Here is a 23,218-nt window from a genome sequence, read left to right as displayed (position 1 = left end):
AACTGCAAACTACAAATCCTACTCTACGACCCAGGAGTCATGCTCTCTGTATTTACCCGAAGGCACATGAGAAACAGCAGATGCGGGGGGAGCTTCCTCTGAACCCCCTCATCTGCCTGAACACAGAGCCTCCAAGGAACTCAGGGGTCACAGGTCCCCTCCCCAGGAGCTTCGCCACCAGGAAGACTGACTCTTGTCACAGGAGAGGAGCCTAGAAGTGGATCTCACCCCCAGACAGACCCTGTCACCAACTGCCATCCTCCCATCTGTCCTCTAAGGGCCACTCATCTTCCCTGGAAACCATGTTCTCTCCCCGGAGAGGCCTGCACCCCCTCTCCTCCCCCTACTGAGGCTGTAGACAAGCTCTCAAATCTCACTGCCCCTTTGGGCAGTCACCTTTTGTCCTGTAAAGCCCTCATGCACATAATATTAAAATTTGATAAATGTATATACCTTTTCTCCTGTTAATCTGCCTGTTGTCAGTTTGTTTCATAGACTGAGCCATGGAACCTCAGAGGGTAGAGGGAAAGTCTTTCCCCCCCTGCAGTGTACATCTCAAAAGGTCCTACTTTCTAGCCGATGACAAAGAGGGTGTTTTTTAGGAGGGAAGAGGGCTTTGGATACAGAAAGATCTGGATTAGAATTCCAGCTCTGAATTACCTGCTCTGATCCTTGGCAAGTTATTGATCTGTTGAAGCTTTGGTATGTTGGTCAGTAAAATAATGATTATTCCTATATCATAAGGTGCCAATGAAAATGAAAATAAATGACATAATGTATGGAAAACATTTGACACAGTGCTCAAGAAGTTGGTCACATTTCATAGGATCCAAAACACAAACGACTTAGAAATTCAACCATAATGTAATGTCATAAGATGGTCTATTTAACCACACACATGATCAAAGCTCATTGTTTTGGGTCCCCAACTGCAAGCTCCCACAAGCTCAAGCAATGTCGCTAACTTAAAACACAGAATTTATCATCATCCTTGGATCACAGACCTGCTAGCCCAGACGCCCTTCTTAATAATTCAGTCTATTTTAAACAAGAATCAAGGTTATATCCTATATCTGTCTTATCATAACAGCTTTATTGTCCTCAGTTTAATTATGTTGTATTTCAAAACCATTTTAGCAAGAAGCAGGGGTTAAAATGCCCATGTATATATGTGTACATAGACATACAAATATCCATTACAGTAAACCCATAAATGTCAATTCTATTCTAAATCCTGTTTAGAGTAGCAGTCACAGTGGAAGTTAGCAGTTTCCCATGGGTAAAATGCATCTTCCTCATCATGCCAGCTTTCTAAATCAGGATCCCTGAAAGAATGAAGAGTATACCAGCAGTGGAGTGAGGTGGTATAGATTTGGGTCCAGCTGTGCCCCCAACTTGCCCAGCAGTTCTTGAAAATCATTTAACCTTCCTGAATCCACCTTTCCTCATCCCAAACAAGAGAAGAATAAAACTCCCCCTTCAAATCACAATGGTGTTGTTAGGGTAAAATTAAATTAAATTATAAGCTTTGAAAAACCGTAAGGTAAGAACTATACAGACATAAGGTAGTTTTAGGTATATTTGTGTCCTTTAGGTAGAAGGTACCCAGGTAAAAGAAATTTTTAATATTACAAGCAATAAGCAAAGAGCAGAACGCTAATTCCTTGGCTCTCTGGCTTTTATCACCCATATTATAAACAGCATGAATGTAATAACTAGCTTTCCTAATGAAATACCATATCTGGCAATTACCTTAATAACATTCCTCTAGATGATCATAAACTTCCACCTTCAGAAACGCCTGGAATAAATGTCCTCGGGTGCCACAGACTGATATAGGCTCTGATAAATGTGAGGCATTCAATTTCAAAATCTCCCTCATAAAATAATTCACAGGCTATTTAACAATGTCTGCATTTTTACTTCTCTCGTGCTGATAGAAAAGCGAGGGCAGTAACGTTTATCAGCTGTCCACTTGGCGCCACGTATGGCACCGTGCATTTCACACAGGACACCCTGTAGGTCTGGCAGTGAGGAAACTGAGGCTGGGCTGCCTCTGTCATCGGCTCAGCCCCTGCCCACGAGAGTGACAGCCCGGATTCCACTCTGCCTCCCAAGACTAGGAACAAGCAGATTCTTATTTTTTTTTAATTAATTTTTATTGGAGTATAGGTGCTTTACAATGTTGTGTTAGTTTCTGCTGTACAGCAAAGTGAATCAGCTATATGTATACATATATCCCCTCTTTTTCGGATTTCCTTCTCATTTAGGTCACCACAGAGTATTGAGTAGAGTTCCCTGAGCTATACAGTAGGGTCTCTATTTTATACATAGTAGTATATATGTCACAAAATAGCAAGTATTTACACAGGGTCATAGCATTTGTGTAATGGACCAAATGTCTGTGTGCCCCCCACCCTGCCCAGAATTCATATATGGATATCTAAACCCCAATGTGAGGTTATCAGGAGGTTGGTGTTTGGGAGGTGATGAGGTCATGAGGGTGGAGCCCCCGTGATGGGATTAGTGTCCTTATAAAGGGGACCCCAAAGAGCTCTTCAGCATGTGAGGACACAGAGGACATAGGACAAGGTGACCATCTGCAACCCAGAGGAGGGCTCTCACCAGAGTCGACTGTGTGGTCCCAGGGTCTCGGACTTCCCTCCTCCAGAGCTGTGAGAGAGAAATTCCTACTGTCTATAAGCCAGTCAGTCTGTGGCCCTGTTTTGTAGTAGCCTTAATAGACTAAGACAATTTGTATTATTCAGTATGCTTGTCAAGGTTACCTTCATCTTTTTTTTCCCTGGGATTCTTATATATATGGGGCCACATATATTTTTTCCCAAATATTCCTAAAATAAACATTTGTCCTATTGTCCAAATAAATAAAAATAATCCAGAAAATCCAATTTTAAAAAAGTAAAAATTTCCCCCTAGACTACCTAGTATAGGAAATATCATAAAGATTCTTTGTCGAGCCATCATCCAGATTTAAAGAAAATGTGATCATTGATAGAGGTGAGAATTACGAGCTGCAGAAGTTGTGAAATCCCTTCCCACTTGGTCACATTCTAAGGTGGAAAAGCAATTAGGTTTTCTCCCTAATTTGGTAACTGGCTGACCAGAGCCTGTGGACCTGCAGCCGATTTGAAGGACCTGCTTCCTGATTGGGGGAACTGCATTGTGGGGTTCTGATCTTGTTTGCCATTGAGGTCAGCCTGCTGAAAAAGTTGTCCTAGGTTAAAAGACAAGATCCCTTCCTAACAACTGGGCTTCAGCTAAAGTTACTGCCACAAGCAATTTACTGCCTTTTGAACTTAAATTAAAATTTTGATGCCTATTGCTTTTTATGAACAAGTCTGCTCATAAAGCATAATTATTGTAATGAAGATGCATTGCTTCTCTTTGGGGATTTATGGCGACTTATTTTGTTCAATTTGCTGAGGAATGTGAGACTGAAAGGAGGGGTAACCCCAAAGAGAAACTACCAAGGACAATTCTTAGGTAGAACAGATGAGACCAAGTGGGAGGGTGAGCGGTTATCTGGGCAGTCAGATGTCCTGGTCCCTGGCTAGAAGCACAGAGCTCTGGGTCAGCTGATCTGGATTTCCATCAAAGGGAAAATTTTACTTTCCCTTCTATTGTTGGTGTCTCCTAATAAAATAATAATTTGCATTTCTATGGTGCCTTTCATTTTCGAGGGCTTTACAGAAGCTAAATTATTTAGCTTTATCACAGCTCTGAGAGGTGAGTTTCTTTATATGCTAACCTGAGGCATTGATAAGCTACATGACCTCCCCAAGGGCACTACTCAGAACTGATCCTGAAGAACAGCTTAATCCTGCTCCTGGGGTCGCGCTGCTGCCTCCTTTTTTATGGTTCAGCTCATCTGAGTACTTTTCTCACATCTCACAGATGTTTCTTTTTAAACTCCCATCATTGTCACCCCATTATTATGTGTCATAAAGAATCATAGCCAAGGAAACCCCTGTGGAACATAGCATACTCTATAAGGGATTCCCGCCTAGTTTCTTTCCACGATTAGTGAAGGGCTCACCCACCCTGTACGGTCACTCTTCCCTGGGGGTTCTCTCACAAGAGTGGGGACCGGGAGGATCCAGAGTCTCATTCCAGAGGGACACCCTACTCAGCCCACACTCAGAGGCCACTCTCCTTTGGATAATCGTGTGTCATTTATGAGACTCGCTCAGGAGTTGTGTACTCATATGTTATAGTCTTTATTTGGATAACAGAATAATAACGCCAAACAGTTTTCTCTTTCAGCCTTCCAGATCTAGGACACCCCAGTTGAGCTTGAGGCAGGATTTGTGAGGTAAAGAGGAGAAAAAGTTTAGGATTCCAAGGTTACAAAGGCTGAGGAAGAAGACGTATCGTTGCGTGGGCCTGAGATTACAGAACGAGGGGATAAGGCCCACGTTTACAAGCCACCCCCCCCGTCCCCCAAATATGTGTACTCCAACTAAACTGAAGGATGACAAATGGATTTTCATTTGCTAATCTAAACTTTTCCCCAAGAGACAGTATAGAATCTCTTTCAAAAATGATATTTCTTAGGTGTTATTTTGTTGTTGTTTGTTTGTTTGTTTATGGCTGTGTTGGGTCTTCGTTTCTGTGCGAGGGCTTTCTCTAGTTGTGGCAAGCGGGGGCCACTCTTCATCGCGGTGCACAGGCCTCTCACTATCGCGGCCTCTCCTTGCGGAGCACAGGCTCCAGACGCGCAGGCTCAGTAATTGTGGCTCACGGGCCCAGCTGCTCCGTGGCACGTGGGATCTTCCCAGACCAGGGCTCGAACCCGTGTCCCCTGCATTGGCAGGCAGACTCTCAACCACTGCGCCACCAGGGAAGCCCTTAGGTGTTATTTTTGAAGGACAAACGTAGACTCTTAGCGAGCAGATACCAAAGCCCAGTTTCTTACAATTTTTGTTGTGAATGTGACTTTTTTGGTTGGGGTTTGGAAGGAGATGTTACTTAATTGTCTGAGATGTAACTGTTAACTCAAATGAACCCAAGGACAGTCACCCCATGGGCTCGCTCCTTGAGAGGTGTGGAGCCTGTGAGGCAAAGGGCAGGCACGGGATCCGGGGATCAGTGGATCTGGTCCCCAGGGCAGTGGCCTGCTACCTTAGCATCCACTGTGGATGGAATTTAGTTCCCTCAGGGTGTAATTGGGGGTCAGGGGTAAGAAGAGTCTCTTTGCCTCATATCTCTGAACCTAGCAAACCAAAAATAAAGAGAGGGAGGCACACCACAAAGCAGCCCAGCACCTCCGCCCGCCTCCACTGCCCCCTCCCCTTGCTGGATGGGCCTGAACACGCAAGGGGTCTGGATCACACACAGCTCTGAATGGCGCTAACAGGAAACCGCTTTGTTTACAACACTGAACTGCTTCTGCTCACAGGGCTTTGCTGGCCAGACAGAGATGCTTTGGAGGTGACGTAATGAAATGTATTTGAATAAACTCTTTCCACTGGTGTGAACTTTTTTTAATGAAAAGAAAGAACTTCTTTTCAAAGATGAGCTCTCATTCCTCTGAACACGATTTCAGAGCTCTTCCACATTTACCCCGTCCCTGCCAGGGGTGGGATTGGTGCAGTGATGTGTCCTGAAAAGTGATCACCATCGGAGAGCTCTGTGAACTTGCCTCTGCGGTTCTGGTACTTTCCTTCCTTGTGGCACTTCTGAATTTGCTTTATCATTTATGAATCTTGGTGGCCAGTACTCTACATGGAAGTACACAGTGTACTTGGGTGCTTGGGTGGTGGTCTGTGCAGTGAATCCAGTTGAGGTTTTCATCAGGCACCTTCGTGAATCTCGGATCAGCACAACCTCACACAGATGGGTTTCTAGACAGACAGTGTCTCTTACGTCTACTCTCTTTATGAAGAGCATCCTTTTCAACTGTTTTCCCTGTTTCTTTGTCATAGTCGGTGTTCTCCACAGCAGGGCTGCAGTTGAGTTGGGCTGAGAAGGCTTCGTGTACCAGCAGGGCTGTCATCCTGCGGGGTGAGTGGCAGGCGTGAGGGCGGCAGGCAGCCTGGGCTCTGTTCTGACCACCCAGTCGGCAGTCAGCGGGAGCTCACGGTTGATGGAGCATGTCCGGCCCTCAGATCCCCAACCCCAAACGCATGCGCACACGTGCACACACACACAGGAGTGTCTGTGGTCCTTCCACACCAGGCACCAGGAGCCCAGGGTGCTCGGCTCAGCCGACTCTTTCCAGCACATCCCAGCAGTTGATGCGTCATGACAGCAGCTCCGCTGAAGACATTGCAGAGATTAAGTATTAATTTCTGAGGCCATATCTCTGTCCATCAGGCAAAGGTTATCACCGGTCAGTGGTTCTCCAAGTGTGGAAATGCTGTTTTATAGCCCCGAGACCCACTGAATCAGAAACTCTGCGGTTGGGGCCAGCACTCAGTGTTCTGAGAATGCCTCCAGGGACTCTGATGCCTGCTCATGTTGAGGATGAAGGGATTAAAATGACTTAGAACTGAAAACATCTGAACAATCAGCAGCCACAGAAAGAAATGTCATCTAAATTTAAGCAGATACTCCAGAAAACACACTTCTATTCATCCCCTCCAGGGGAGTTTCCTGTTAGGAAGAAAGCTGACTTAGCACCTGGAAGTGAGAATTCAGCGGCCCTCCAGAACCCTCCACACTTTCCCACTGAAGTCCTAGGCTCTCCCTTTGTTTAAGCTGGTATATGGACCTTTATCCATTACGGAGCACACACGGGTGTACACAGACACATGCCAGTCAAGCTTGCCACGTTTCCTGTGAATCTGCCTGTCGTCCATGAATCTGAAGGCCCCCGGTCATTGACCCAAGGTGGTAGAGGAAGCTTTCCTCCCAGTAAGAATTAGTGGTCTTGGACTCACTTGCTCATCTGAAACATGTTACCAATTACCAATGTCTGTTTTTACACGTCAGCTGGTGAAATCTCCTGTGGAAGAGATTGACACAAGAACCTGCTTTTCTGGCCTGAGACAGCACTGTGCCAGAATCTCCCATGAAGTATCTCACCTCATCCTCACATTAACCTTGAGAGGTAGCAATCGTTCACACCATCTTGACGAGGCAATAGGTTAAGAGACGGCAAAGACCCAAGGTTAGGTAACATATTTTAGGGGAGGAGAAATGTCTTCTAAGTTCTCGACTGGGACCCCAGCAACAAAAGACAGATTAACAAGAGAAATGCAAACATGTTTGTCTAACATAAGTTTTATGTGACTCATAAGGAAATGATGACCTGAAGAAATGGTTAAACCTGAGAGTTTTTATACTGGGTGTGATAAGAGTGGAGGGTCATGGGAAGATGTGATAGGCAAAGAGTCTGAGTTCAGGGTGGTGCGCTGGAGGGACAGCTAGGCCTATTCACGAGGTTCCTCTCTGCGTCCCTCGTCTAGTAGGATTTGCATTTCTTTCCAAGCAAAACTGGAGAAGATTCAGGGTTGGAAGTTGAGTCAACATTAGTTGCCCAAATAGGATAAGCATGAGCCTGAGAATGAAGTGACAAGTTGGAAGGACAACTGGAAATCAGTGCCGGGAGAGACTGATAAAGGGGTAGTAGCCCTTTCACCTCCACGAATGCCCCCCTGTTGGTCTCAGAGGGTAGCACGCTGGGTCAGGCATTGTGTGTGTATGTGTGTGTGTGTCCTTCAAGTTAGCTGTGGTTCCCCAAAAAGCTGGTAGACTGCAGTGCTTTAAATCCACTCAGAAATATTCATTGAACCAGTATAGAAATACAGTCCTTGCTCGTTCTTTTCCCTCTCTGAAATCTGTGAAAACAAAAAGAATATTTATATCCATGGCAAACCGTTCACTTACAAAGCCAACGCAATTCCTAAAGATATAGAGCCAACTTAAAATGTGTTAAATTTTTTAAAAATCAGTTTATTTCTGTGACTGTTTGGAATTAGTTTATATGCACTTTAACAGGGAAAACAATGTTCAAATAGCAATGCAAGGTATTATAAACTTTCTGATAAAAAGATGCTATTTTCATTTGGTCAATATTAAAACTAGATTTGAAGGAACCATGCAAATTTATACTTTGTAACAAATACATTTGTATATGTACATTTAAATTTCCCATTCACAACTCCATAAGCTCTTTCCGAATAAGGTACTTTATTGCTTGACATAAGGCACTTATGCAAAGATTTAGGAATACCAGGCTTGGTGAAGTTATAGCTACATTTACAAAGGGCTTTAACTAAATTAATTGAGTATAACAGATTTGAGTTCTACAAAAACAAATATTTGGGATTTTGCCTGTTACTGCTCTGGTTTTTATAATGTCAAGCAACTGGTCCGATTAAAATTCTCACCACTTTGGCATTGTTATAGGCAAACTACATGGAAAAAATGTTTATTCCAACTGTCAGCCAGTATAAGCTAATGGTTCATCATATCCCTAATAAAACCTAGATCCAGATGTTTTAGAGGAAAGCATACGATTTCTACTGGCTATACCACATGAGAAAAGGAGAAATAGCAGTTTAGTAACGATCAGTCTGGAACATTCACTACCACCAAAGTACTTAGGACAGTAAATTATCCAATTCTGTGACCAATACAACGGTGCTTGATCATGTTTAATGCCTACTGTGCTATCTGCTGTCAGTTCTCACATGAATTAATTAATTTAGCCAAAAATCTTAGGGAAAGATTGCATCTGAATATAATCCTATGTTTTCACATAATGGAAATAATCCAGGACAGAAAAAATAAAAAACACACAAGGAAAACATTTTTTCTTGCACATCAGAAGTTAAGCTATGAGTGTTTGGAGGACAGTAGGGGGGGAGTCTCAGGCTTTGGATTGTCTGGGAAGTGTTCCCCACTTCTTCCAGTTTCCTTACCAACTTCCATGCGGCAGTCTACAGCTTGATCAGGCTTACAGTTCCCTTTGAACATTGTAAAGATGCACGTTCTCCTTATTATAAATGCCTAATCCTTAGTTGAAACTATCTGTCACAATAGTGTCCTGTAGTGAGGACTTGTACAAGATAATTATGTGGTGAGTGAGCAATACAATGTTCCCTTTATCTGTTTGAAATGGGATGCCTTCTCATCTAATCAGCTGCCTTTTGTCCTTACAGTATCAGGCAGGTGAATGAGAGCCACTGAATAGCCTTTCTAAAGCATTTGTTGGTACACATTCCACTCTCTCTAGATTAATGAGCAATATTTAGTGTTTACCGTCTCCCCACTTTATAAGCATCAGTTTCCATTGTTGCTCTACAGAGTGGAAGGAATATCGAGCCCAGCCTTTCCCTCTGAATGCTTGTAAGATTGCTCGCAAAATGTTCTCTGATAACAGGCTGGAGAGAACGTGTCTTCTGCATGTTGCATTTTACCAGGAGACGCTCACTGCCTGCCAAGTGTGGCCCACGTGGAGGCCAGTAGTGGACTTTACTTTGATTCCCTTTTCTTTTTTCTTCCTCCTTCCCTCCTTTCCTTCCTTTAACATATATGGAGCAATTACTGTGAACAAAGTAAATAACTGTTGTTAATGCCATTTTTAAGATGAGGTTTGTAGAAGTTAAATAACTTACCTGTTGTTACACATGTGAAAGGCAATGAAGCTGGATTTTAATCCAGGACTGCCTGACCCTACAGAGCACACTGTTACCCGTTCCCTTTACGGCTTCCAGAAACCTCTTTAGGACGTGGTCTGGCATCATTCAGGGGGACAACAAACACAGTCTCATTGGAGGTATCAGGGCAGCACCCAGATGAGGGAATCTCTCCTCAAATAGTCATGCTCTCACCCTTGAACACCTTTGGCTACCTCTCTACCCCTCACTTGCACGAGAGCCAGAGCTTTCCACGTGTACAGCTGCCTCTCCATGAGTTGGGGAAGGTTGATGGTAAAAGCTCAGTTCAGCGTGCTGTGCAAGCAGTAGTGTACCAGGGATGCCACGATCTTTCTTCCTGTTCCTTGTGCAAGTTGTCAACCTATTTGAGAGGGAAAGCCCACACCCATTCCCACACTCCATCATCCACGGCTCCCAGCTCTTCCTCCCTCTTCTAAAATTCAGGGGGTCAGACTGCCTGCCTTCTAGGGAAAGAGAAACCTTTCCTCTTGTTGATGGGAGATTTAAGCTCTGACTTTTTCTATTGAAGTATAGTTTATTTACAGTATGTGTTAGTTTCAGGTGTATAGTGTGGTGATTCAGTTTTTTTGCAGATTATATTCCATTATAGGTTATTACAAGATATTGGGTATAATTCCCTGTGTTATACAGTAAATCCTTGTTGCTTATCTATTTTATGTATAGTAATTTGTATCTGTTAATCCCATACTCCTAATTTGTCCCTCCTTCACCCCTCGCCTTTGGTAACCGTAGGTTTGTTTTCTATATCTGTGAGTCTGTTTCTGTTTTGCATATACATTCATTTGTATTGTTTTTAGATTCCACATATAAGTGATACCATATGATATTTATCTTTTTCCATCTGACTTACTTGGCTTAGTATGATAATGTGTAGGTCCATCCAAATGGCTGCAAATGGCATTATTTCATTTCTTTTTATGGCTGAGTAATATTCCATTGTACATACACCACATCTTCTTTATCCATTCATCTGTTGATGGACACTTAGGTTGCTTCCATGTCTTGGCTATTGTAAATAGTGCTGCTGTGAACATTGGGGTGCATGTGTCTTTTCAAATTAGTGTATTGTTTTTTCCCGATGTAAACCCAGGAGTAGGATTGCTAGATCATATGGTAACTCTATTTTTATTTTTTTAAGGAACCTCCATACTGTTTTCCATAGTGGCTGCACCAACTTACACTCCCACAAACAGTGTATGAGGGTTTCCTTTTCTCCACATCCTGTCCAACATTTGGGTTTTCTTTGTAGACTTTGTTAATGGCCATTCTGACAGGTGTGAGGTGATACCTCATTGTGGTTTTGATTTGCATTTCTCTAATAATTAGTGATGTTGAATATCTTCTCATGTGCCTGTTAGCCATCTGTATGTCTTCTTCGGAAGAAAGTTTATTCAAGTCTTCTGCCCATTTTTTGGTTGGATTGTTTGTTTTTGGTAATGAGTTGTATGAATCTCTAACTTTTATGGGCCATTAACTTTGAACTGTCAAGGATTAGGAAGGAAGGGAATAGGGTACTTCTTGAGTGAGGTATAGAGTAAGCAGAGACGGGACCAGGAGAGGCCAGGCTGAGCAAGTGAGGGAATGACCAGGTAGAGTCTTAGAGGGTCTGGTGCTGGTGTCGAGGAAGATGGCAATGGGGGCAGAAGCCACTACCTGGAAATACTAAGGAAATGCAGGCAGAAGGGCAGAGGTGGCGAGCTTTGCTCAAATGCCCAGCAGCTTCTAGAATCCCGGACACACACCCCAGCCTACCTTACCAGTTACCACTCCCACCCTTTAGAGTAGAATTGTGCCCCATGGCACATTAGGGTGCCCCTAGGTCTCATATAAACCCCAAGTGGGTGCTCTCCCCATACACCCAAAGCAGGAGGCCAGGGCACCTGGCAGGGTGGGTGTCATGGTGTTCCTGAAGCCAGCAAGCGTGAGCCCTCAGCGCTGGACCATTGAGAAGTTTGAGCCCCCAGAGCAGCAGTGTTTGTTAAGTATCGGTGTAGAGACTGTTAACACGTCCAACCTGCCTTCAAAAGTGTTGCACAGACTTTGCTCTTGAGCCATAAGGCTGGAATGAAGCAGTGCCAGGTTTTGTGACATAGAAGTGGGAGTTCCTCAGCTGGAGTCCCTGCAAGCTGTGCCTCCAACCTTCCTCATGAGCTGATGCTCCAGAGGGTGGAGCGCCTGTCACTCAGCGACTGTGGTTCACCAGGTCAGCCATCCGTGTTCGTGTGTGTGTGTCCGCATGTGTGTGTGTGCATGCATGTGTGTATATCATGATGGGGGTGCCTTTTGAAAAGCCCCCCAAGTGATTTGCAGCTCCCACTCCCCTTGAGAACCTTTCTTGGAAGCAAACTGCAATCCGAGGATCTTCGATCAGAGGGATTAGATAAGGTCTGTTCAGTATTTTGTGACAACTAAACGCCAGGCGCTGAGCTAAATATCGCAGACACCTGCAGAGAATCGCTGACACCTGCCATCAATTTCAAATGGGAAGGGCCTTCCTTACGCTCAAAATATACACTTAATGTAAATGTGGCCCAATTTCCCCAGTCTAAACAGTAATCGGCACGTGGAGGTCTTGTTGAATATGCGGTAAACCCTGCCCCTCATCTCGCACTCACCCCAGACTCTGCTTTAACATAAAGGTTTGCCGGTGAGGGCGGAGGCCTGAGTGTAGAGGGCCAGCCCAGCTCCACACCTTTGTCGTTTATTTGCTCTAAGTGAATATTTACAAAATACTACTATTGCCAGTATTTTGCTGAAAGCTTTTATCTGTTATTTCAGCCATCCCTCTATACATTCATTCCTTCATACATTCATTCAACAAGTACAGAGTGCCTGCCGTGTTCTGGGCATGGTTTGAGGTGCTGGGAGAAGTTCAGAGATGTTAAGAAATGCAATTCGGGCCCAGCAGTTTGTCCTGGAAGAGCCGGTATTAGACCCCCTGTCAGTCCGATGCCAAGGTCTCACCCTTGGTCCCCACTCTCCTGGAGCAATGGTTCCCACCACATCCCAGCTGAGTAAGGGTAACTACGGTTACCAGACAGACGTAATTTGATTTATTTGCCATTTTAAAGAACACATTATTATAGACCATTTTAAAGACACATATATTAGGGAAAGTAATGTCGTAAATTTCCATGCACTCTTAACCCATTTATGACAATTTTCTTATTTCCTCAATCTCTACCATTTTTTAACTATAAAACGTTAAAGCAAATCTCAACACATCATTTCATCCATAAATGCTTTACTATTTATTTTTTGTATTTAACTGCAATTCCATTATCACTCCCAATAAATTTGGCCGTAATTCCTTACTAATATCTAATACCCATTCTGGGCTCAGTTTTCACTGATTGTCTCAAATGAATGTCCTTTTATTGTTGGTTTGTTTATACCATGATCCAAAGACAGACCACACTGTGCATTTGGTTGGTGGGTTTCCTTTATCTCTTTTAGTCTGTAACACTCCCATGACCCTCCCACCTTATTTTCCTGGCATCTGTTTGCTGGGTCATTTGAAGAAACTGGCTCATTTGTCCTGTGGAATTTCCCACACTCCGGGTTTGGCTGATTGCATCCCTGTGGTTCCTGTCTTAAAGTAACTTGGTCCAAGTGTGAGTCTAGTGTCTGATCACAGACATGGGCTTCTCCATAGTAAGAGCTCTGTTGGGTAGTCCTGTCTATAGACAACATTACACATGAGGCAGTCGGTCTATAGTCTAGCAAGGGATGTGCGGCAAATACCCGACAAAGGCAATCTTTCTTACTGTACTTTCACGTGGTCCCTAGGTAGATAAACATCCTTTCTCCCAGAAAATATATAAATGAAATCAGAGTGTTTTTATTTCAAATTCCAGCTGCCACTTTAGGGCTGTTGGGTAGGACAGGTAATAGGACGGCTGAGCAATGTGGCGTCTCCCTAGAATCCGGTGTGCACCCTCTTTCTCTTTGTATGGCTTTTCCCTTGAAGATTTATTCTGCTCTTACTACTATGTGGCAAATCTCTATTTTCAGAACTGAATTCATTCCAGATCACGTGCAGGTTCTAACCACCTTCCTGACTCTTCCATTGAACTTTACTAAAGTGACTACAGCCAAACTCAAGGTTAATCTCCAGAACCCAAGTCTCACCCTAAAATTCCCCGTTTATCAATGGCACCATCTTCAAAAGCCTCAAAACCCCTAAATGATGTTTTCTTTCCACATCCACTCACCATTGCTCTAACAGTCCTTGCTTTGTACACACTGAAAATATGTGCACCATGAACAAAGCAAAGACAGATCCCACAGACAGGTGTGGGCACGCCGTCCTGTCTCTGCCTGCGTCTTGAGAACACCTGGAGCTCATGGAGATGAGGAGGAACTCTAAAGTCTGAGGCTGTTGATCACAAGCATCTCAGAGCCTGAGCCTCCAGATGAGTGTCACTCTTTTAAAATAGTCAGTACCCACTTCATTCAATAGACTAAGCTCCAAATAACTTTTAATTATTTGCAAAAGCTAAACTCAATTTCCAATACAAAGACTTTCTATTCTTGAGAAGAAACAGAAGAATGTACTCAGAGTCCTAAAAGCAGTTTCAAAAAATAGCTCCAAAATATTTTGACTGATTTTTTTAGAATAAGTGTACTGCTCCCCAATAGGACAATTGTCAATAGCTTATATTCTTCCTTAGTGGTTTATGATTTAAGATTTGGTGCATTTATAGCTCCTGTCAAAGGTCAATGTTTTTTCCAAACCAAAATATAATGTGAATGATATTATAAAGCATTAGACTGACCTAGAGATAGAAAATGTTACTCAGGAAACTGCTAGTATTCCAAGACTAACTGACTTCTATGCATATTTTTGAATTCTATTGTTACACCTCTGAATGGTTTAATCTCAACTATGCTTTTTTAAGTGCGTGATTGGATATATTTGGGTAATTGAATACAGCTGTATAACCACCACCACAGTCAAGATCTAGAACAGTCCCATTGTTCCAAATGTTTCCTGTTTCCTTTTGCGGCTGATTCCCTCCCCCAACCCCCAACCCAGACCAACAATGACCTGCTTCCTGTCACTGTCACTTTGCTGTTTATGGAGTTTCGTATGAACGAAACAATACACTCTGTAGTGTCTTCCGTTTGATTTTTCATCCATGTTGTGGTGTGTATTACTATATTGCTCCTTTCTGTGGCCGAACAGTATTCTGTGGTAGGATGGATATTACAGTGTGCTTATCCATTCATCAGCCCAAGGGTATTTGGGTTGCTTCCAGTATGTGGCTATTAGGAGTAATGCTTTATGTAGACATATGTTTCATTTCTCATGGGGGGAGACGTAGGAGTGAGATTGCTGGGTCATAAGTAAGTAAGTGCATATTTATCTTTACAATATTCTGCCTCACCTCTTTCCAAATAGCCGCACCATTTTGCGTTTCCACCATCAATGAGTGGGTGTTCCATTTATTCCACATCTTCACCGGCACTTGGATTTGCCATTCTTTTCATGTTTAGCCGTTTCAGTGGGCACAGCAGTATCTCCTTAGGGGTCTCATTTGCATTTCTCTGATAACCAGTGATGCCAAGCATGTTCCATGTGTTTGTTAGCCATTCATAGATCTTCTGTTGTGAAATGTCTACAGTCTTTTGACCATTTTGATCCGGGTCTTTTTTTCTTATTGCTAAGAAATTACTAATTATATTTATATATTCTTTTTTCATTTTTCATTTATTATATTTATATATTTATATTTGTTATTAATTGATTATATTTGTATGTATACTTATTTTTATTTGCAATTTTATATTCTTATTTTAAAGAAGAACCTTTCAAATGATCTATTTCAAGCTCTCCAAAGAATGGAGGGGCAAGTTGACTTGTTATTTGTATGATTTAGGAGCTCATTTGCAAAGAAAACCTCCTCTGAATTATGAGAGAGTGAGTATGTGTATAGGGTGGGTGCATGTGTGTATGTGTAAGGGTGTGTGTGTGAGTGTGTAAGGGTGTGTGTGGGTGTGTCAGCATGGAGAATGGGGAAGAGGCAGGATAACCACAGGTTGGTAGACTGTCTCAAGAAATATTCTATAACTTATTCATCTGTTTTCTCTGCTTCATTTAAAAGAACATCAAGCAAAAACTGTGTTGTTTTTGTAACCCAGATTTCTGGGAACAGAACGTCAGCCCCGAGGTCTGAAAGGAGGAAAGCCAAGGCCTCGTTTCTCAGATCAGCAGGGCCTGGTTGCAGACACAGTCCTTGCTCGCGTGTCAGGTCCAGCAGCGGGCGGCTCCCGCCTTCTCACTGGAAACTGACATGTACAGTCTGTTAATGCCTGAGTGAGTACAGAGAGCCTGGGAGAGGGAGCCACTGTCCGTATCCTGGCAGCAATAGAGAGCTGGAGGGAAAATGCAGTATTAGAAAGATAAATGCAGTAGGAGTGAGCCAAAAACATACGGCTGAGCAAAAGCAGAGGCTCCGTTTACAGACAGCTGAATTCACTATGACATGGCACTTAAACTGACCTGAGCAGGCTATTTTTCTTTAAACCCCGTCACCTAGGGCATTGTACCAAAGAATTAATTCATAAGAAGTTTGGAGAGAAACCTAACATATCCCGGGAGCAGGTGTGTTATCTCTCATCTTTCTCAATACCTGTGCCAAACCTTATTTTGGTCCAAGCCTATTTAAATAATGAACACTGCCCAAATGGTGGTCATTACCTACCTGTAGGTACTATGTCTACTCAAAGCATTCAACCACTGAAATGTGATTGAATGCAGCAGCAGATCCTTCACTCTAGAAGGGATATCTCGACATGCCCCCACACCGCTGGGCCTCTAGAAATTTTACTGAAGTACAAGGCTGCTGGATTTTTGTTGGATTTATTTCCCATCCTCTGACATGCAAATGTCTTACCAAAAAGTCTAGACCATTTGCCACTTCTCACTAACTAGGTCCAGTTGCTCCTGGCCAAAAAAAAGCGAAGAATTAGATTGTGTAACTTCCAAATCAGTGTGAATTAAAAAAGAAAATGAAGAATATTTCATCAATCCATAAAAAGGTAGAAAAGCAGAAAAAAAGAAAAATCGCCATGAATAGATCATTGTAAATGATAGGTAGGCAACCCCAAATAGATGTTAGATATAAACAGAATCATATAGTTATAATAAATGTATCACCATCATTCTCAGGTTACATTAAAAAATCTGCCTATGTATGTGTTTTGTTGGGGATCTCCTAAAAGCATGTGGTGAGACAGGGTTAGCCACGAAGAGATTCATCAGGGGCGACGACTGTGAAGGGGAAGGAGGGAGGAGCTGGGGTGGGGGGAGGCTGGCAGAGCTGCCCTGGGGGCAGGTCTGACCGCAGGTGAGGGAAGCAGGAGGGAGGTTGGGGGAATGCATCTTAGACCGCAGCTCTGGGGGAGTCTGGTTGTGGGCGTTCCTCCGTCCCAACCACCCCCCAGCACCCAGCATGGACCTGCCCTGGTGCACCTGCCCCGAAGGGAGCAGGTAGTAGCAGATGGGTCTCGGAGCCACCGCTCAGAGACCAGAGTGGGGCACGCTCCTAGAGGCAGCCCGCAACCCTGCCGTCCACCAGGCATACACCACAGGCGTGACACGAAAGGTTATAGTAAGAGGGTTGAAAGAATATGCTGAGAAAGCAAACACTTAAAGAGCTTTATTGAAATGTAATTCACATACCATTCAGCTTACCGGTTGAAAGTGCACAATGTTTTTAAACTTATATTCACAGGGTTGAGCAACCATCACCACAATCTAAATTTAGAATATTTTTATTCCTCCCAAAAGAAAGCCTGTTCCTATGAGCAGTCACTCCCCATTCCACCTCCTACAGCCCTAGGTTACTACTTACCTTCCTGCTGTCTCTATAAATTTGCCTGTCCTGGACATTTCACGTACATGGGATTACATAACAACACATGGTCTTTTGTGTCTGGCTCTTTACACATAGCATGTTTTCAGAGTTCATTTGTGTTGTAGTGTGTATCAGTACTTCATTCCTTTTTTTTTTTTTTTTTATTTATCTTTGGCTGCATTGGGTCTTCATTGCTGCACGCGGGCTTTCTCTAGTTGCGGCGAGCAGAGGCTACTCTTCCTTGTCGTGCGCGGGCTTCTCATTGCGGTGGCTTCTCTTGGTGCAGAGCACGGGCTCTAGGCGCACAGGCTTCAGTAGCTGTGGCTCACGGGCTCTGTTGCTCCGCGGCATGTGGGATCTTCCCGGACCAGGGATCGAACCCATGTTCCCTGCATTGGCAGGCGGATTCTTAACCACTGCGCCACCAGGGAAGCCCTCATTCCTTTTTATTGACAAATTACATTCCACTATATGGATATACCATATTTTATTTACCCATTCATAGATTGATGGGCATTTGTATTGTTTCCACTTTGGGGACCATTACAAGTAATTCCGCTAAAGCATTTGTCTACAAGTTTTTCTGTGGACGTAAACACCTAGGGGCATGATTGCTGACTCATAGCATAACTCTTAACATTTTGGGGAAATGAAAACTGTTTTCCAAAGCACCTCCACCATTTTATATTCCACCGAAAATGTATGAGTGCTTTAATTTTCTGTACCCTTAAACCTTCTCCTTGCACACTTGACTTAATAATACCTAACCTTAATCAATTTACCTACATTTTTAGAAAACAATGCAAGAGTCTTAAAATAAATTGACTTCAGAAAATTACCTCCTCCTTTCTTACATGTTATGATTGGGTCATATTTTGCTTCCACCTTGATTTCAGAACCCCCAGAATCAGAACTTACTGTTTTTACAAGAGTCAAAGTATATTTATTTCAATTCTAGTCACATATTTGCAGTATCTTTGATCACCATTTTTTTCCCCTTTCATTCCTATTCTTTCTCCTGGAATCAATTTCTTTCCCTTTGGTAGTTCTTTCAGCAAAGGTCTGTGAGTTGTAGAACCTCTTCTGTCCGTCTTTCCTTCTTTCCTGCCTTGTCTTTCTTTTCTTTTCTCTTTTTTGGTCTAAAAATGTCTTTACTCATTTGAAACAATATATAGGGAAACACAGAATTGTGAGATCAGAGCTGAGTTACCCTCAGACTGTCTGCAGGATCCTTTGGGCACAAGAAGCTCAGTCACTTACCCAGGCAGCCGCCAGTCACATGGGTCCCTCCCAATCCTCGTCACCTGTGGCTCCCCTGTCTCTCCCGGCTTTTCCCATCTGTTAATAGCTGGTGCTCATTGGATTCTCAAACCTGCTCTCAGTCTTCCGATCTCACTGTCCACGTGGCCCAGGGCTATTTCTCTCCGGGGTCCTTCTGTGTGGTCACATCTCAGGTCAGGTCCCACCAGGGGATGGGCTTGGATATTCGTTCCCACAGGGCAGTCCAGCACCTTGAGAGTCGGCAAAGAGAGACTTGACTTCACCCCAGGTTCCAGAGCATAAATGATTCCTCGTGAAGGGGGAAACCTGTGACACTTCTGGGGTTTTATGAACTTTCCTAACAGAATTCTGTATATTCTCTGGCATGTATCTCCCAGCAAAACTTTAGGTCTTTTCCCCAGGAGAGTAATAGTTATCAAGCTCACCAACAAGACTGCATAACTTTTGAGAAAAAAGACACATTTACCATAATCTTTTCTAAGCTTAAAATTAGCACCCTAGTCAGTGCTTTATTTAAACAATGATATCAAGGTTCTGAGGACGAGGAGTTGGAGAATGGCAATGCCTAAAATATTCTCTAAAAACACTTTCTCATAGAAAATGATGCTTCTGTTTGGCACCCGTAACCATAACTCAATCTGTTAGGCAAACATAATTTAAAGGTTTGAGGTTTTTTTTCTTTTTCTAAGAGAATTTAAACTTAAAAAGAACTATTTTAGAGCAAAGTGGTTAAACTGAAAAGCAGACTCCCACCCAAAAAAACTGCCGTTACTTAAATCTTAATAATTAACAAGTCATTGAAGGTCCCATTTCTTGATGCTTATCCTCAAATTCTGTTTAAAAAAAAATACAGTCAAGTTTATCTCTTTTCCCAGATGTTTCTGTTAAAAAAAAAAGAAAACAGGTATGCTTTATGGTCATTTGAAAAATATTAATAGAAGACTTAGGCATCTGCTTTGTTAGAGGTTTGGGTTTGCTGTCACGGGGAGACCTCTCTTGAGGGGGAGGATGTGGGAAGGGCGCAGGCCGTGGCTTGCTTTCAGAAGGCTGTGAGGATGCCCTCTGGCTGAGAACAGGCCCCAGCATCCCCCATCTCTCTCTTCTGTCCCTGCTGGACCGTCACCCGGATGCCAGCACGTCCCTACTTCCCTGCTTCTGTCTCAGAGGCAGCTTCTTCTGGCGACAAGCAGGAGCTTTGGAACTGCTGTCTTCTGTGCTCGCCTCCCGGGAGCCCTGCCCAGGGTCAGCGCCACCCGCCACGCACGCGTGGCAGAGCTGGCTGCTGCGGGGCCAGCAGACTGGTCCACACAACCACTGGGGGGAGCAGGGTGGGGCAAACCCTTCCTCATGCTGGACACCTTCTTCCGTCCCCGCAGGTCACTGTAGGTGAGTCCTGGCTGCATAACAAGCAAACCTCTCCCAGCCGCAAAGGCCTAAAGTACAGGCATTGCATTTCTGATTGTTCTGTACCTGTGAGAGGCAGGCCACACCTTCCACCTCACTGGCCTCCTCAAGACCTGAGACCTGAGGCCCAGGCAGCTCTGTGACCCCAGGAGCCTCTTTCCAGTCTCCCAGCATAGACTTTCTTCTCACTGTCTTGTGAGACACCACAGGGACCAGAGTCTCCAGGGGTTGGAATTCCCTTCACTGACTCTGGGAATCTTGGGCACTGCTGTCCAGGAAGGTCCAGGTTCCATGACCAAAGGTTGGGAGTCACCTGATAAGATCTCCTTTTTCATATTCTCAGTGTGGCGGACTGCCACCATGCCGCTTCCTTTAACTGGTGAGCCTGTTAACCCAGGACCAGCTACAGATCTTGTGGGGCCCAGTGCAAAATTAAAATGGAGGGCTTTGTTCAAGAATCATAAAGAATCTCAAGACAGCAACAGCAGAGAGAGCATTGGCCAGGTGCAGGGACAGCACTGGGTTAACCGTACACCGTCTCCTGGGACAGATGGCCCAAAGCCATGGGAATGGAAATATGTCCTGGGTTGGGAAGATACATTTTCCTGGAGTCAAGATGCCTCATCATTGTAAGGCATTTGATACCTTTATGGCTCTACCTGTGGAATTGTTCTATAATAATAGTGGCTGAAGAATGGCAAAACTGTTGTTGAACCCAAGTTCTTATGCCCCTCACACAGTGAGGACAAACAAACCGAAACCTCAGACTTTGGAGCAGAGAAAAGTTTTATTGCAAGGGTCAAGCAAGGAGTACAGGCAGCTCGTGCTGTAAGGACCCAAACTCCCTGATGGTTTTCAGGGAAGAGTTTTTAATGTAAATTTTAGGTGGAGGGGTGCAGAATGCATGCTTTCTTCTGATTGGTGATGAGGTAACAGGGTGATGTTTCAGGAATCTTGTGCTCAGCCTGAAGTTACCACCCTCCACCGGGTGGGGGCCTTAGTTCCTGTAGAAGAACTCAGAGACCTGTACCAGATTAATATGTATATCCACTGGGGAGGAACTAGGATTCTGCTTTATTGCTGCATTATTGTTTCTTGACTGCTTTTCCTTTGTTTCTGCATTCCCTCACTTCCCTAATAAGTAACCTTTGGAACTCAGGGAAGGCCTACAAACAAGAAATGGGGGACATGGAAAGGCTTTTGTACCTGGGAGGGCCCCACAGAGTCCTTCTGAGTTTCAAAACCAGGAAGCCATAGGTCATGTAAACACAGTAGTTTTATTTTACTGGGTTCACACAGCATTTAAAAAGCATACAATTTCATGTGAAAATCTACATTTCCAGCTCCTTCTGAAATATCAAAAGTAAGGACCTTGAACCAGCTTGGAGAGGACTGCCCCTGCAGTAACTCTGACCACTCTCCAAGTAACCTGTGCTCCCAGGGCCCGGCAGTTTCCATCCTCTCCGCCCAGCTGGCTCAGCCCGTTTGCACCTTCACAAGAAAATACCGTAGACTGTGCAGCTTATGAACAGCAAGTATTTCTCACAATTCTGGAGGCTAGAAGTCCAAGATCAGGGTGCTGGCAGATTGGGTGTCTGGTGAGGGCTCCTCCTGACTCCTAGAAGGCATCTTCTCCCTGTGTCCCCACGTGGAGGAAGGGGCAAGGGAGCTCTCTGGAATCTCTTCTATAGGGACACTAATCCCATCGTGGGGGCTCCACCCTCATGACCTCATCACCTCCCAGAGGCCCCACCTCCTGACACCATCCCCTTGGGGGTTAGGACTCAACACAGGAATCTGGGGGGGCACACAGGCATTCAGTCCATAGCACCTCCTCAGTCATCCATGCTTTCTTCCTGCCCTCTGGAGGCAATGATGCCTCTCCTGCTTCAACGGCTCTGCCCTGAAACAGGAAGAGGAGCTGTCTCATCAGGGGGATGCCTGTTTCCAGTCAACACTACCCTCCCCAGTCCCTCCCCAATCCTTGGAGAGCAGGCACAGCTTAGGGCTCATTGGAAAATTTGGGCAAAGTAGGAAAGTATATCTCCTAGTTACTGGGTAAAAGTTTGAGATAGAAGAAGAGTGATATTCACCCAAAATATAATCAGGACTATTTTTCTTTCTCCCTTTTCCCTCCCCTCAGTCCCTGCTGCAAGGATCGTATCCATCTGATCCTCACCTGCACCTGCTCTCTCACTGGAGCGGGGCATGGAGCCCTGAACTGGGGAGCTGAGTCCACGTCCCCACCTTTGTCTGCCTTTGCAAAGCGTTGGAGAGGAAGGTGCTTTCCTCTGCCTTCCGGGTTCTTCTGGCTGGTTTAAGAATTGCACTGACATGAGACAGATGAACAGGAGAAAAGCAAACGAAAGTTTAATAACACATATACATGGGAGTGACCCAGGAAAACTGAGTAAAGCACCAAAATGCCTGAAGCCCTCACCTTACCTACCACCTTCAGCTAAAGACAGAAGAGGATGCTGAGCATGGGGAGAGTCAGTTATGGGAGGCGACTGGGTGAGGTTCTTATGCAGATTGAAGTCCTGCCTTCTCCAGTGATGAGAGTTTCTAGAGGTTTGGTCATCCTCTTCTTCCTGCTGCGGAGAGGGAGATATCCTTACAAACAGAGCCTTCCCTTCTAAATGCAAATGTTTCTTACAAAAGAGTAATTCCTACTTGGTTTTCAGAGTTTTTCACATGTATGCTGTTTCTTAGAAAATAACCAGCTTAAAATAATTAATATGCCAAAGAGACACACTTTCAGGTGGCAAAATTGGCTCCCCTACAAAAGCCTCCTGGAGACGCAGTGCAGCTCACACCCCTCATTTGTCCAGTCGGACACTTAGCTTAATTGAGTGCAAGTCGAATTATTAGTTCACAGCTACAAAAGCCTCCATCCCCACCACTGTAGTTGGCCTCATTAGGGGGGATAATTTGTCTTAAAAGAGATTTGTTTTAAAATTCCTAAGACTCAAATTGCTCCTGTCTAGTGAGGGCATAATTTAATATGACCACCAGAATGCACAT

The 23,218-nt window shown here is 44.1% G+C and overlaps 1 long non-coding RNA gene across 1 annotated transcript in view; it reads left to right on the top strand.

Annotated features, from left to right (window-relative positions):
- The window catches only part of LOC309625977, a 68,194-nt gene that overhangs the window by 23,059 nt on the left and 21,917 nt on the right, over window positions 1–23,218 (top strand). The window contains exons 3-4 of the long non-coding RNA XR_014242862.1: window positions 63–6,024; window positions 6,955–7,132. This is a non-coding gene — a long non-coding RNA (uncharacterized lncRNA). The remainder of the gene's footprint in view (window positions 1–62; window positions 6,025–6,954; window positions 7,133–23,218) is intronic.

This window comes from Balaenoptera borealis (assembly GCF_965194805.1).
Source record: "Balaenoptera borealis genome assembly, chromosome: 3".
NCBI classification, from domain to species: Eukaryota; Metazoa; Chordata; class Mammalia; order Artiodactyla; family Balaenopteridae; genus Balaenoptera; species Balaenoptera borealis.
This window is presented reverse-complemented; position numbering and strand designations above follow the sequence as displayed.